This window comes from Natator depressus, chromosome 7 (genome assembly GCF_965152275.1).
Source record: "Natator depressus isolate rNatDep1 chromosome 7, rNatDep2.hap1, whole genome shotgun sequence".
NCBI lineage: Eukaryota > Metazoa > Chordata > Testudines > Cheloniidae > Natator > Natator depressus.
Window position 1 is genome coordinate 25668182 of NC_134240.1, and position 12074 is coordinate 25680255.

A 12074-nucleotide genomic window follows, 5' to 3' on the forward strand; every position below is an offset into this window, starting at 1 on the left:
TGTATTCCCTTCATGTCCTTTGATTCCTTAATTAAATTTGTTTTCAACATCTTGATTCTGTGCTAAATCTTCCCTCCTTTCAACCCTCCCTTTTTTTTATTAGTTTAATGCCTCGCTGAGTACTCTGCCAGCCTGTCCCTGAGGAGACCGGTTCCCCTTCTACTGAGGTAGAGGCCGTCCAAACTACACAGCTCCCTCTCCACATAGAAGTGGACCAGTGTTCCACAAAACCCAAACCCTCCATCCAACACCACTTACCCAGCCAGTGGTTTATTTCCAGACTCTTATACCTTCTATCTTCCATTGCTTATGAGATAGGAAGGATTTCAGAGAAGATTTGCAAAAAGAAAAGGAGTACTTGTGGCACCTTAGAGACTAACCAATTTATTTGAGCATAAGCTTTCGTGAGCTACAGCTCACTTCATCGGATGCATACTGTGGAAAGTGTAGAAGATCTTTTTATATACAAACAAAGCATGAAAAAATACCTCCTCCCACCCCACTCTCCTGCTGGTAATAGCTTATCTAAAGTGACCACTCTCCTTACAATGTGTATGATAATCAAGGTGGGCCATTTCCAGCACAAATCCAGGGTTTAACAAGAACGTCTCGGGGGGGGGGGGGGGGGAGAAGATTTGGACATTCGTCTTCAGCACAAGTCAGAGTTTCCTGAAGTTCCCTATTATCTGAGCGATCTCCTGTGATGCAGTTTCATTAGTGCTGATATGAATCATCATCAATGGATCCTTTGGTCATTGACTTCAGAAGCCTATCTAATCTTCGAGTGACCGCTCATGTCTTGGCTCCAGAAAGACAACATACCATCCTGTTGTCTGCTTGTCCCTTGCAGAACTTTTTTTTCAATTCTTCTGAGTATTGAATTCTCAGCAAGGATGGTCTGTCTTCCTTGGATGGTTAGAGAACTCTCTGTGGGCAAGCTTGCTCTCTTTCTCCCCTCCCTCCCCCCAACTTGGGCCAAGCTGCTATCCATGGGTGTATCCCACACTGAGGACGTTGGATGCCACACTGAGGACCTGGCATTGTGGCTATATGGAATTCCTTGTGGTCCTCTTCTCTGTGGTGGCCATGGTCTGCCCATCCTCATCTCACTCCAGCTGTGAAGAATGCTGACATGAACTCTTGCCTCTGATGGTTATGAACTGCCAGGCCTCCTCTCTGACTTCATGTCTTTCTGACTGCTTGGTGGCTAGTTCCTTTCTTCCTTGACCAAGGGTACTGATGTTTTCTGAATTTGGCTGTCTAGGAACTCCTCTGATTCTCAGTAACATCTCAACTTGCCCTTCCAATCCAAGAATCTTTTCCTCCAGCGCAGCCACCAACTTGCACTTCATGTACAGGAATTCCATTCTGGCTTTAGGCAGGAAAGAAGACATGGCACATCTGTTGCAGGTCACTAACACTGTTCTCTTGATGGCCTTCATGGAAAGCTTACTTAGAGCTGACGCTGGAAGGAAAGCCTCTGACACTCCCTCTCTGAATTCCCTCAGAAACGCTCCCATTAGCTGCCTCTGCTCTCAGCTCTTGAGTTTGCCTAGCAAATGACTTTTTATACCAAGTCTCCCTGCTTGTCATAGCATAATAGAAGATTAGGGTTGGAAGAGACCTCAGGAGGTCATCTAGTCCAACCCCCTGCTCAAAGTAGGACCAACACCAACTAAATCATTCCAACCAGGGCTTTGTCAAGCTGGGCCTTAAAAACCTCTAAGAATGGAGATTCCACCACCTTCCTAGGTAACTCATTCCAGTGCTTCACCACCCTCCTAGTGAAATAGTTTTTCCTAACATCCAACCTAGACCTCACCCACTGAAACTTGAGACCATTGCTCCTTGTTCTGTCATCTGCCGCGACAGAGAATAGCTGCGCTCCATCCTCATTGGAACCCCCCTTCAGGTAGTTGAAGACTGCTATCAAATCCTTCCCTCACTCTTCTCTTCTGCAGACTAAATAAGCCCAGTTCCCTCAGCCTCCCCTCAGCCTCTCCTCATAAGTCATGTGTTCCAGCCCCCTAATCATTTTCGTTGCCCTCTGTTGGCCTCTCTCCAATTTGTCCACATCCTTTCTGTAGCGGGGGCCCCAAAACTGGATGCAGAACTCCAGATGTGGCCTCACCATCCCTGAATAGAGGGGAATAATCACTTCCCGCAATCTGCTGGCAACGCTCCTACTAATGCAGCCCAATATAATGTTAGCTTTCTTGGCAACAAGGGCACACTATTGACTTATATCCAACTTCTCAGCCACTGTAATCCCCAGGTCCTTTTCTGCGGAACTGCCGCTTAGCCTGTCAGTCCCCAGCCTGTAGCAGTGCATGGGATTCTTCCATCCTAAGTGCAGGACACTGTACTTGTCCTTGTTGAACCTCCTCAGATTTCTTTTGGCCCAATCCTCCAGTTTGTCTAGGTCACTCTGGACCCTATCCCTACCCTCCAGTATATCTACCTCTCCCCACAGCTTCGTGTCATCCGCGAACTTGCTGAAGGTGCAATCCATCCCATCATCCAGATCATTAATGAAGATGTTGAACAAAACTGGCTCAAGTACTGACCCCTGGGGCACTCCGCTTGATACTGGCTGCCAACTAGACATCGAGCCGTTGATCACTACCCGTTGAGCCCAACGATCTAGCCATCTTTCTATCCACCTTATAGTCTATTCATCCAATCCATACTTCTTGCTGGCAAAAATACTGTGGGAGACTGTATCAAAAGCTTTGCTAAAGTCAAGGTACATCACATCCACTGCTTTTCCCCATATCCACACAGCCTGTTATCTCATCATAGAATGCAATCGGGTTGGTCAGGCATGACATGCTTGGCTCTGCCCCTCGCCACCATGGAGTGAATAACCACTCAGAGACTTCAAACAGCAGGGCTGATCAAAGCTCCGAGGATCAGAGCCTTGGGGCCCTCACCAAGGCACCAATCAGACCTGTCTCAGCTGCTTACTAGCAGTCTGTACACAGAGACCAACCATAAATGGACCAAACACACACCTCAGAGTCCCACTGCCATCAAGCACAGTGTCTTTTACAAAAGTAGGTGTGATTCTCCTCTGCCTTGCTATGTTTTGTGGTTATTTACACCTGTGCAAAGGAACCAGATCAGAATAGTAGCATTTTGCACCCAGTTTGCACAAGTATAAATTACAACACAAGGTTCATGGTAATGGAGAATCAGCCCCTAACTGCTTAAACTGCACAACTAAGTGACCATTAAAAAGTTTGTTTATATATTGGTCCTAATTTGCCATCAATTACCTTCTTCAATAGGGTTGCACAAGTGTAACTGAGGCCTGAATTTAGCCTAGTAGGCATGTGATATTCCATTGACTTCAAAGGTGTACTTGCTGCTGTCCTTGCAGTTACATGTTCTAGGGTTTGTCACTACTTCTGTGCAGCTCAGTAAGTGTCTGAGCTTAATCCTGCTGCAATCTTCAGCAAACCCTTCTGCTGACTTCAGTGGTGCAGGATTAAAGCCCTAAAGCAGCAGCATCAGAGTTCAGCTCTTGATTGAATAAAGGTATTTGCAGAAATTAATATGGGTAGAGGTCCATCTACTAGACTGAAATCTTCTTTCCAAAACCAGGCTATTGCAACTGGAAAATTCCTGCTTTTTTATCCTTATCTGCCGCCTTTTTAACCTGTCCAGCCCTGGAGCATAGTTGATGCAAAGAAATTTCAGCATAACAGATGGAGATTTAGCAAACAGGAAAATGATGGCCTATGTAAATGTAATGCTTTCTCCACTCTTTCACATAAATCTCTGCTTTTGTCAAGTTTTATGAGCAAAGCTCTTTAGCTGTAACTTGCTTTTTTAATCCAGTTTGGTTTTGGATTTAAGATTATTTTTGAGATAAATTTAACGAGAAGAGCTCAGCAAATGCTCTATGCTGCATGTAAGTGTTTTTTATCTGTGCGCTTTAGAATTTTCAAAGATGATGAAAATTCATTTAAGAAATAATCCTTATCAAACTGTCTCTATGGAAGGGGGATTCATTATATCTGGTGATAACTGTTTTGCAGAAAATTAGGAAAATAGCCTAAATCTCGGTGTGGGTTAAGAGTCACTCCTTCTGAATGAAAAAGTTTCATCTGTTTTGTTTCTACAATGAAAGTTGTTGTTTTTTCCTGTTTGTTCTGAAAGCTTGGTGCTGTTGAATTAGATAAGCTTGAATGGAAACATACTGGGACACTAGTAAGTTAGGATATTTCTTCTGAACAGGCAAAGAAGCTTTATTAAGGAAAGGAGATAAAAATGTTGTGCGCCATAGCTTTCAGAAATGTTGTTGTAGGCCTCAAAAGGAAAATACGTTTATCTGGCAGACTACAAGATGAGACTGAACTTGTGATGACAAGCGCGACAACGAATCATCACGTTGCCCACTGTGGCGCAAGCCAGGCAGTCCACTTTTTCTCCTGTGATGATTTCCCATACTACCTCAATGCCCTGCATCTGTCTAATAGTGTTGTTTTTTATACTCTGGGGCAACTGGATTTTGCAGGCAATTATACAAATATCTGCAGGGAATTGCCTCTATAACTGTGTAAATCTTTGCAGGTTGTCCAAAATCAGTGGAGTTTCTGAGAAGGTTTTCTATAACTTTTTCACACTAGCTCTTATTTTAAAGAAGCCTGATTTTACAACAAATTTATTATATCAGAGGCATATATTATGGTGCTATGATAGCAAGTACGAGCCAGTTACTAATATTCTTACTCATGTTGGATAGTACCTTACTCAGAGTAGTCCCATTGAAACCAGTGGATCTAAGTGAACAGTAAGGTAAAGCATAAGTAACGGTTACAGAATCTAGATGGTTAAGGACGATTCTGACCCTGCCTCTAATAGTCATTTGAAAAAAATTCACCCTGAAATTTCACATGCTTACTCTTAGACTAGAGAATGTATGTGGGCTTGCTGACTGATCTTAGGTTAGCAAGTTGTTGTTAGTTATGGAACTTAGGGGAAAAATAATTTTTTTTCTTTAGAAAATTGTTTTAACAATATTTTTCTTTCTTATAATATAACTTAGGTGGTTTATTTAAAAATCTCTATACCCGTCTTACGTATCAGCCCAGTAAGAGAATTAGCACACAGCACACATTTACTGTTCTGGTGTCCCTAACTTTTTAGGACTAAATTGAAGATTTACAGTCTGCCTTGAGTAAGAGGCAGTGTGCAGTTGTACCACCACGTGAGCAAACCAGAGAATGAATTGTTAGAGTCCATTGCTGCTTCCCTTTTTATGGGGAGTAACTCCTTTTCTTGTAACCACTTGCTCAATACTCTCCCTCTGACCAAGTGTGTTTACAGAGGCAGGGACTAGGAAGAGCTGTGGATAGAAGGGCTAGGGCTTCTTCCACTCCTTGCCCATCTCTGCCCACTTGCTCACAAGAGGCAGTATTGGGCAACTAGCTCATCCCCATGCCTGAAGTCACAGTCTCTGAACAGATCTGAGTAGGGAACTAAGAGGGAAGTTATCTTATTTCCCCTTACTCAGATGTATAGGGGTTTAAGGTCTGTGACAATCTAGACCTTACTTATTTTAATAAATTCTCTATGTATATTTTGACATATGAGGAAATTATAAGGTGCATATCATGTTTACTGTGTAGAGATTGACTAATTTCTAAATCTCTCTAATTTATCAAAGGTGTCTCACTGGGCGCTTGGGCAACTACTAGGAGCAGATAGCATCATTGCTGGCCCTCTTAACAGGGACTAGATCCCTTTAAAGTGGGAATGGTAAGAATGTAGATGTTAGGCAAATTAAAAGCTGGGAATGGAGTCAAATAGTAGAAGAGTTTAGACTATCTGGCAAATTTTGGCATATAAAACAATTAGGAAGAGAGTGGAATATTCTTTTATACCAGTGAGTAGTGTTTGTCTTCCAGAGTCAAGTGATAAAATTATACAGAGTAAGGGATAAACCTCCTCACTCCCACAATCCCATACCACTCTGCAAATGGTGGATAAAGATCTTGTGGCCATTATTTATATGTTTTGGGTAAGGGCTGAGGATTGCAGGGTAGAATTTCCATAGCAATCTCTTAGACTCATCTGCAAAGTCAATCATTTTCAGAGTGCTGGAAGTGCTGACATTTTTTCCTGCTGGATCAATGCCATGTATGCAATAACTATAATATTTGCATACTAGATAGACCTCAATTTAATCAATGTCTTAGTTGGTCAGAGCTCCAGCAACTTGCAATTACAACTGAGCCATACATTTAAACATAGATATGTCACAGGAAACAAGGGACAAGTATTTTATATTTCTATGGTGCTGAAACTTCTGCCAAGGAGTGGCAAGATGACATATTTGTCCCATACCTAAACTGAGCTAATCTCCAAATTTTTTCCTCTCCATAATGCTGACATCTTTTAAATAACACATTATCAGACTGAAATTATGTTGTGAATGATGCCTTAGTGCAATATATCATCTCAGAGAAATATACTTAGGATACATTATTCGAAAAATATCTTTTTCTCAGGGGCTGAAAGAGTCGGAACCCAAATCAAAATAATTATAGGATAAAGGTTGCCTTTAAGAGCTTGGCCAACATACTGTCAGGCTGCATCTGGAATTAGCTGGACATGCTTCCGGACCAATTGCTGTAACAGAAAAGAAACCTGTTTGGACTAGATAGCTCAGGTAATTAGTACCAAGCGCTTCTAGCATCTAGGTTGTAGTAGGTTCAAATCCAGTCCAAGGTTAATCATGATGCTGCCATTTGCAGGCTGTTTGATATCTGTGGAATGAATTTGGTAGTCTCACTCGAGTTCCTAATAGACAGTCATCCCGTAACAAAAAAGGACCTGTTTTGACATTGAAGGGAAATTTTGTTTAGTCTTGACAGAGGAAGTCAAAGATTGAAAGAGTTCTCTCACACCTATAGATGGATTTTCTGTAGTGGAAAGCTGAGGTACATTGTGAAGGGTGAGCAGAAAGGCTTTCACTGCCTATTCTGTGGGGAAGGGCATATCAGGGTTATGGCAAAATATGATCATGTGACTGTTCAGGTTTGCATGTCTTTTTTTTCTGATTTTTTGAGGAATAGATCCTTACAGAAATGTATACACATTTTCTACAAAAGTTTAGTTTTCTTTAAAAATAATCTGCAGGTCAGCCAGCCCCATTTTCCCCATGTGGTGGGGTTCCCCTGAGGTTCTAGAAGAGGGGACAGATTATCCAGTGGTTATGGTACCAGCCTGGGACCTAGAAGACCCAGGTTTAATTCCCTGATCTGATGCAGACTTCCTGTGTGACCTCAGATAAGTCACTTGGCCCTAGATCCTCAAATATATTTAGGCACCCAACTCCCATTGCGATAGCTTTGAGGATCTGGGCCTTAGTCTCTTTGTCGAAGTACCCCATCTGTAAAATGGGTTAATAGTACTGCCCTACCTCACAGGGATGTGATGAGGATAAATGCATTAAAGATTGTGAGGTGCTCAGGTACTACAGTAATGGGGGCCATGTAAGTACCTAAGATACCTAGATAAAATAAGTGGCCGCTTTTCTGTTCAGGAGCAGTGTTTAAACTCTGTATCTGCCAATCACAAGGTACAATAGAGTCCATTTACAGAGACACACATGAAAACATAAAAAATATTCTAAGTAATTTTGTAGGTATTAATGCCATTGCTCAGGTCTGTCTGGTATTATTTTAAGCAGAATATGTGAAATAGGGAATGGTTGTGTAAAAGCTGTTTTGCATTTATGGCCCTTGATTTTTTTAAAATGAGTGCAGGTGAAGAGGGGGTATAGAATAAGTTCAAAAACTGCTCCTGGCTCTCTCAGAATATAGCATATACCGGGGGCTCCCACTGTATGTCGGGTTGCGTTCTTGAAAAGGGTAATGAATAACAAAATGACAGATACCAGGGACGGATACCCTCCACCTCCTCCCCGCCTTTTCCCACCCAGTTCCACTGCCTCCTCTGAGCGCACCCTGTCTCCGCTTCTCCTCCTCCCTCCTAGCGCCTCCTGCACGCTGCTGAACAGCTGATCAGGGCGTGCAGGAGGCGCTGGGAGGGAGGAGGAATTGATCAGTTGCCCACGGGGCTGCTGGCAGACGGGAAGTGCTGCGGGGGGGGGGCGCTGGCTGCCGACGACTGATATGTGGATCAGAACCGACGTGAATCTGAACACATGCCCCTATTGATGAGCGACGGGTATGCAAAACGACAGATAAGGGGGAGATGTATACTGGGAACCCCTTGTACACCATTCTTGTTTCTACTAAAAACAGAAAAATACGGGTTAATCTTATGATGTAGGAATGTAACTTGACTTTATATGTCCTACATGACTCTCTGAAAATGATCATGTTAAAACCATGGCCTTATTTATTATATCAAAGTAAAGAAGTAATTTTTCCTAGGGAAAAAGCAATGTCATCAGAATAAATGTACATAGGAAAGGTTAGCTGCTTGCCTGGCTGGGCCAGTATCCTTTTTTTCAAACTTGAAGTAAGGAATTCAAGCAGCTGAGGCACTGGAGCTTAGCACAAAAGCTATTTGGAAAGGGATTTTTCTCCTCTCTTACTTTTCTATGTAATAACCGATGTCAATCAAAATAAATTAGCATACAAGTATAGAACCAGTGACTACAATCTAAGTGAACTAATGTTAGTGCTTTCACAGGAGATGAGGAAATGAACTTTCCATAATATTGTTTGCCATTTCAGTTTTTTAGTCTCTTTTTATAGAAAGTGGGTTTATTCCCCTCTGGGAGACTGTGATAAGGAAATATTGCCCAAGGCACTCAGATCCGTGGGAAAGAGACTTGGGGAGCAGTTTAGCATGATTAAAGCACAAACTTTCACTCAGTCCATCGTTCTTTGTGGCCATGCTTCCCACATGTCAGCTGTATCACTGTACTGAGACTTCCAGAGTAGACTGCTACTTTTGAAATTATAATTACAATCTATGGTTAACCATCAAGGAGCCTGTAGTGTATGCCTCTCTTCCCTCAGACTAGGTGTCCTACTTTCACAGTACTCCCAGTCCCCTACCATCATGTGGATGAGCATTAGGCCTGAGACTGGATTCACGTTTGCATCTCTGAATGGCAACAAAAAATTGACTCTTTTATTGTTATGTTCACTTCTTACTTGACCTTAAGAGATAAGATGTTGATGTTGTATCTTACTTTATGATCCTCACTGTCGTGTTTGTGCTTTTTTTTTTTTTTTTTTTTTTGAGGTAACACACCATATTGATCCAACAGAGACTTGCGCTGAACTACGTCAAATTAAATTACTCAGATGCATTATTTAAAAAAAAAAAAGAGAGAGAGTTCACAAGAGATGCTGACCTATTTGACTCCTGGGTTGATTGGCAGAGCCTTCCAGAACTACAAAAGGCCTGCCCCCTCAGATGAGGGAGGGACCACAGAGCCTAGAACTCAGATAGCCATGGACAAAGAATGCGAAACCAGGGACTGGGTGCAGGTCCTGGAGTTGTGTCGTCGTTGTCCCCCTCTGCCCTCCCACCCCCAAAAAATCAGCAGCGAACCCCAGTATGAGAAATGCTGTATTGACAGCAATGGAGATTGATGTATTTTATTTTCATAGCAAATACGGCATGGTTTGGCAATTTAAAGCTTTCAGACTCCCTCCTCTCCCTCTGTTGTGTTCCACATCCACCTGGCACACTTTGTCCCTATTTAGAGTGTAAACTAAAGTTTGGGCCTGTCTTATGTTTACAGAGCAGCCAGCCAAGTGAGGTCTTGATTCTGATTGGGGCTGCTGAGCTATTGAAATAATAATGTCTCAACTGAACAACAGGAGCCAGCTATAAAGGCGAGAGGCCAGTTCCATCATCTTGGCCTTTCAATTTTGGTCTCTGCTACTTAGTACCAGTTGTTTCAATAGTATTGTCTCCTTACCTATGCTTTGCTGTCCTGAAGATTCACCTTGCTTTGAGGATAATGATACATCATTCAGAAAGAGGGGTTTTTTTTTGTTTGTTTGTTTTTTTTGCAAGGCTTGACATATGGATGAACAGAATGACATACTTTCTTTCTGGTAATAGGTATTCCTGTGCTGAAGTACAGCTGGCTGAACAAAGATATCTGAGGAACAAAAAACCCCAAATAATTTTGATATGAGGCATGAAATAGAATCCTGCTAATCACTAAATGGCATAATAGTTTTTAAGGTTTTGTGAAATGAGGAAACCAAAATATCTAGTTGTCATTATTTGTCCAAGCATTGTTACTGAATTGCTGGAAGGTCTGTATATTCCAGTGGTTCTCAAACTTATTTGATCCTGCCCCCCTTCTTTGTGTCTGAAGTAGGTTATATCCCCTCCTCCCGCCACACAAGTACATATATTGATTTTAAAACATGCAGTTCACTAAATATTACAACCAGTAAGGCATTGATTTAAACAGATCCAATTTAAGTATATAGTAATGTAAATTTTAAGTGAGATACTGCTTAATTGCATCACACTGTTAATAGTGGGATGGGTGTGCCTGTTTTTTTTTCTTTTTTTGGAGCAGAGCAATTCCCTTCTGGGTTGGATGCTTGAGACAGCTATCTGGAGATCCCCGTCTACCTTCAATTAAATGTGCACACTCTGTCATAGCAAACGGATTAATGTACAGATGGCAATGACTTTGTATAATGCTATACAAGCTTAACAGAAATCCATCAAAATGCACAGCGCCATCTGATGACCTGATATGTCTGGAGGAATCAGTTTTGTAAGTTTATTCATTGCTGTGGATAAAATATGGGCAGTAAGTTTGTTGTTGTTCTCAAGCCCCCCCCCGAATACATTCTGCACCCCCCAGTTTGAGAACCCCTGAACCTCTGATGTATTCTACATGCCTCATAGGTTTTGATGAGATTTTAGTCTTCACATATCATTTCTGCGATGTATGACCAAAAAAATGAAAATTATTCAAGAGCTCCCACCTCCATTTTCTATCCAAGATTGTCTTGTATGGTAGAAAAAAGGTCAGTTAAGACCAAGGCTTTTGCCTTTCTGGGAAATATTTTTTCTGCAGACCCAAGGAGTTCTTACAAAAGTTACTCAAATGTATTTTAGATTTTAAAAAGTCATAAGTCTGGAACAGTTTATTCCACAGTAAACTGTTTAATTAGCTGTGTGCCAAATGTGGCAGCACTTTAGACTAAATTGTTACTTTTCCCTAAAGAGATATAATAATATAAACATATTGTATTCATTAATTTGCAAATATACCTGCTTAAGCAAGTTATAAATAGAGAACAGATTGTGAATGTGGATGTTAAATTCAAATAAATAACAAGAAATCTCAAAATATCCCTAGTAACACACATGCTGCATTTGTGGAAAGAGTACGATTGTGCATGTCTATTCTTTCTTACTAATGAGTCTCTTTCACTTTTTCTATTTTAGAAGCCATCAAGCCTTAGAAAAAGAGGTCACTTGGAAACATTTTAAATGAGTGGGAAACTATCACAACAGAAATTCTTCAAAGAATCAGTCGCTAAGGAATGTAGTCACTTCAGTGCATTCAATTACCACATATATTCTCAACTAGCTGCAGTCAAATTCAATCATATAACTCCTATTAACCTAGTAAGTGACTGAAGGAGTGCACAAACCGCACACTGGAAATGAATGGGTTAAAGAGCTACTCTGGGCCCAGGTAGACATGCCCCACTGTACTTGCTCAGGCTAGAGGAGCTCAAAAAGGGGAGCAGGGGAGCTCAGTGGAGGAGAGCTGACCTACACTCTGAGCTCCTGCTGCCTGAGGCCTGGCTATATTGACCTGACCAAGCCTACAAAAAAGGGGCTTGTGATTCTGTAGATTTCAGAGATTCATTTTTTGTTCTTTTTTACCCTCGGGATAAAGAGGGGACTGGTAGGAAGTGATCCAGGGACGCAGCCATATAGCACCTGAGCGTGCAGGACTTAGCTGCCTACCATTGCACCCTGGATTGGAGCCTGGTGGAGAGGGTGAGCCCAGGCTTTTCTACCAACCTCTAAAGAGGTACAAATATGGAAGTCAATCCTTTAATGGGGAACTGGGTTAGGGGAAGATCCTG

At 41.8% G+C, this 12074-nt stretch overlaps 1 long non-coding RNA gene across 1 annotated transcript in view; it reads left to right on the top strand.

The window, feature by feature from the left end:
* The window catches only part of LOC141990496 (uncharacterized), a 38347-nt gene extending 26665 nt beyond the window's left edge, over positions 1–11682 (top strand). The window contains exons 2-3 of the long non-coding RNA XR_012640192.1: positions 10538–10741; positions 11422–11682. This is a non-coding gene — a long non-coding RNA (uncharacterized LOC141990496). The remainder of the gene's footprint in view (positions 1–10537; positions 10742–11421) is intronic.
* Positions 11683–12074: the final 392 nt, after the last annotated feature.